This window comes from Bidens hawaiensis, unplaced genomic scaffold (genome assembly GCF_021521415.1).
Source record: "Bidens hawaiensis isolate Kalapana, Puna unplaced genomic scaffold, B.hawaiensis_p1.1 tig00419415_1, whole genome shotgun sequence".
NCBI lineage: Eukaryota > Viridiplantae > Streptophyta > Magnoliopsida > Asterales > Asteraceae > Bidens > Bidens hawaiensis.
The window spans coordinates 3,552-8,064 of NW_027504853.1; the positions used below are offsets into that span (position 1 = coordinate 3,552).

Consider the following 4,513-nt stretch of genomic DNA (forward strand, 5'->3'; position numbering starts at 1 on the left):
GATTAATTCCAGTTTATAAATTTGTTGTTATTAATTGATTCATGGCCCATCTTCATTTGTTGAATTTGTTGTTACGTCAACAGAAGTCCCGGAAACGACTAGGAAGAAATATGTATTTCTTTATCTTATGTTTAACAAAAACGAACCGTTTAAACTCGTTTTCTCCGGTTCTTTCCAACACCCACTGTCTTCTCTCGCAATCAATCCACATCCATTAAAATTAATCCTGTTTCGCAAAATAATAAGATATTGATATGACAAATGCATGATATGTGGTAAAAATTTAATGTTAAAATGCTATAAGATGTTCCTAAAAATGCAACTAACATATCCCAAACTTAAACCCTTTTTTGTTTACAAGGAAGTCTCAAAAAAATATATGTAAAATAAGTAAGAAACAAAACATACCAGCGTACAACTAGTCAAGAACTAGGTAGGGTCGGGTTTTGGTCAACAAAATCAAGAACCAAGTAGGGTCGGGTTCGGTTTTGGGTAGTTTCATAATTTTGACTGGTTTGCCTTTTTTATCGGTATTTAGTTGATTTTTGTTTTAACCAGACAGAGGTGGAAGCGGTTTCATATAGGCTTTTTTTAACAAACTGGAACCCGGTGTAGCCGACCGTTCTGGTATGGGGTTCCAGTGTCCAAAACCGTTAAATTTTCTGGATTTTATCGTTTCACACGCTTAAGTCCATTATATATATATCAAAAAGTAACATTTAACCCGCTCTCTAAAATCACTGTTCATGAAATCTTCAATTCTCAGCCACACATTTTTTACTCTCGTATCTCTCTCATTCCATTTCTTAATTTCGTTATCGTTATTTGTTCTGTATTCAGACTTATTGTTAGGGTTTCTCTTTTAGGTTTCTGCAATTCAGAGGAAAATACATCCTTTGCCTCAGGTAATTTCAAATAAAGGTTTCTTCATCGTTTTGTAGAGAGAAACTGAAGTATTGCCCTGTTGTTGCCGGCGGCTATTGCTGCCGTCTATGGCGGCGACGGATGGCGATTCCAAATCAGTGGCTTTTCACAAAACTACCTTTACTCAACGGCGACGTCTTTGTCCCCGGTATAAAACCGTTGTCGAATTAAGGGTTATTAATCTTTTTGCAGATAGAGAAACTGAGGTATTGTCCTGTTGTTACCGGCGGCCCTTTTGGCAGTCTATGGCAGCGACAGATGGCAATTCTAATTCAGTGATCAAGCCTATGACGTTGTTTTTTTTGACAAAAAGAAACATTCAAAACGACTTATGGTCTCCCGTTGACGGATACCTTTTAGGAACTCTAGGCGGCGAGAACAACGCCTGTCCACCGACCATCGGTTGTTTCCGAGTCACGTTAATGATGATACGTTTCGTATGTTTAAGGCTATGATGATAGTTTATTATCCTGAGCCTCCTTTAGTGATAATTTTTTTACATTATTTTGTTAACTTTATTTGTATCTCTTGAATGGTTTTTGTTGTTGGTTCGCTAACGATGCCTGTACATGCCTGTACGCTTATCCGAGAGTTGCTTCTTAGTTCCTTTTTGGTCGATTAGTTTTCCCTTCCAAGTCCATTTGTCGTTCAGGTGAGATTACTTTTTTTTCTCTTTGTTTAATTTAGTCGATTAGGACTCCGTGAGTCACCTTTATAGCCCCGTGTATCATCTTATCTGAGGGTTGACTATAAGTTGCTTTATTTGCAGAATGTTGCATGTGACTTGGTTCGTTGGTCAAACTTACCAAAAGATTGAGAATCAGGTTGGTAGACATGTGTTTTGTGCATGGTTTTCATTTTTGTATAAATAAGTTGAAATCAGTGCAGCCATTTGCTACAACTAGAACCAATCTAACTGTTTGGAATTTTTAGTAAGAGTTTTAAGCTACATACTACAACTCTTTTCACATAGTTAAAAGAAATAAAATTGGTATGCAACGGTAATTTTGGCAATTAAAGGTTAGAAGCATAATGTGAATTATTAAAGCTAGATATGCAGCAGTTCGAGGCTAATTGTGGTTGTGCTAATTTAATATTTGATGTATGATTTAATTACTAATTGTGTGATGTGTAGTTAGGTTTAAAGTCTCTAATTTTACTTATCTGCTTGATTGTTTTTGGATAATGTAGGCTAAAAATTAGTCATTTGCTTGAATGTGCTTGGGTAATGTCGGTTTTTTTTAGTTATTTGCTTAACTGTCTTTGGATTTTGTAGGTTTCATTTTACTTATTTCCTTGAATATAATGTAAGTTGCCTATGGTGTTTTTGTAAGTTGCCTTATTTATGTGCATATTAGAGTTTTAAGTTATAGACTCTATCATCACATTTAATGTAACCATCTTTTATTATACACAGGTCATACCTCTTCTTGAAATGAGAATCTAAATAAATGGATATTGGATATCCCACACCGGACAGCAAGACCTATGCTACCTGTTCGTCGATGTTCATGTACGTGCGACAGATAAACCCTAAAATATACAATATTATATACATTAATAAATTCAGACTAGCAACTATTTATACATGGGCATCCTCATGGCAGTAGCGAATGCGCAACAAGCATCTTTTGTATATTAGTTGGCATATCAAAGGCAGTATATTATGTATGATTCATGCTAAAACTTTGCCACAAATACTGCAACATGCATAACGATGCCTCTGTTTGTTGGTTATATTCACTTTGGTTAAAACTACATCTTAATTTGCCGTGGTTCTTATTTATAAGCAGAAGTGTAAAATGACGTCATGTACTTATATGTTACTTATATATACATGCAAGAGAGTTTTGACACATACATTTACATAGCCATCTATGTTCGACAACGACTCGGAGATCAACCAAAAGCACCCGCGGCAACGCGCGGGTCAAAAAACTTGTTATAAGTTTATTAATTAACCATGTCAATACCCTCTAACCTCAACGAATGGATTGTAGAGTAAGTGGTCATTTTTTCACCACAAATGAACAAACAGATATGGATACAAAACAATAAGAAGTGGCCAACAATTTTTCTCTTTCTTTTTCGTCTTTTCTTAGGCCTTCTGTAGTCCCGGCGTTTTGCCAACATTTTAGGGTATAACGTTGAGGGCACACCCCCCCCCATCCCCCCCCCCCCCTCCGCGTTTTAGGTATTTTTTTTGGGCGATTTGAGTGTAACGTGAGACATGGCACAAATTTCAAAAATATATCCGTTGGGATATAGCTGTTTGAATTAAAAAAAAATATACTATTTTAAATTTTAACACAAATATACTATAAAAACAAACCCAAACATCAATTTTTTTACACAATTCTACTACTCTATCACATATTTTTTATACAATTCTACTACTACCAAAATGTTTCCGTATAACAACCAAAATGTTCTTGGTTTCGGTCAATTTGCCCGGCTAGGCAACGCAAACAATCCCGTCCCGAAAATCCACAACTTAACCTATCTACCGTCCCGATGCCAACAGTCCCCGTGCCTCAATCCCCGTACCCGTTCTAAGCGCATATGGCCGCGTACATGCAATTTCTAAGTTCCGGAGCCCCTAACCGAAATACGGTGCCCGATTTACAAAACCCAACCACAAACATGATGGCTGGTTCGGTCCCAACCCGACGACGAGACGGTTCCGGAGACACAAATAAACTCGGAGCCACAACCCGTCCCGGAGACTCGCGGCGGTTCAAGCCAACGCGGACGTCCTAGAAAACACGTAAAGAAACCTGTCGGCGAAGCTCGGGCTAAAAAGAACACTATGTTGTGGACTATTGACTAGTGTGAACTATGTGCTCGTGCTTGGTGCGCGATATCGGAAGATCCCGAGTGCTGTAAGTTTTTAACATATATATATATATATCTTAATTTCTTAGAACAAGCATTGAACTTGTAATGTTTTTATTTTTTTAGCGAACTTTCAAGCATTGGGCGTATTTTGGAACATAATTAAAGAGTTGTTCCACGAACTTGGCGGAGACTCGCGTCGAGAAAAAAATTCCTTAATGTCGAAATGGAACGATATAAACACCAAATGCACGGCTTTCCATACGGTTCACTTTCGGATGACTCGAACGTGGAGTAGAGGTGTCTCTGACGCGGAAATCATGAAAAGGGCGTTGAAAGAGTATCAACATAAGGTCTCGGGGACCTTCAATTACTTTAGCATTTGGAAAGAACAACTGAGGTTTCATCCAAAATGGGGCCCGGTTATGGAGGCCGACACCGAAAGTGGTCAGCCTAAAAAAAAGTCTAAAACATCGTATTCGGTTGATCCAGAAACACCCCGTTCCGACACTTGAAACTTCAACTTAAGCGATAATGAAGCCGAGAATTCCTATGCGAATATTACCGAGATGTGTTTAGGGGGTAGAAGAAGCAATGGAAAGAGGAAAGGGGCAGCGTCGTCAATGGTCGGTAACGGGTTCGAATGCTGAAATGGAAAGTCATTCAAAAAAATGAACATTCGACTCAAAAATATACAAGTACTTGGAGCTAAACGTCTTCAAGTAAATTTGGACGCCTTCGAAGTACTTAAAAG

At 38.0% G+C, this 4,513-nt stretch overlaps 1 long non-coding RNA gene across 1 annotated transcript; it reads left to right on the forward strand.

Annotated features, from left to right (window-relative positions):
* The first annotated feature begins 916 nt into the window (after positions 1-916).
* LOC143608716 (uncharacterized) lies at positions 917-2,662 on the forward strand. The gene is made up of 3 exons (XR_013149317.1): positions 917-1,786; positions 2,170-2,253; positions 2,342-2,662. It is a non-coding gene; the product is annotated as an uncharacterized LOC143608716 (long non-coding RNA).
* The last annotated feature ends 1,851 nt before the right edge of the window (positions 2,663-4,513 follow it).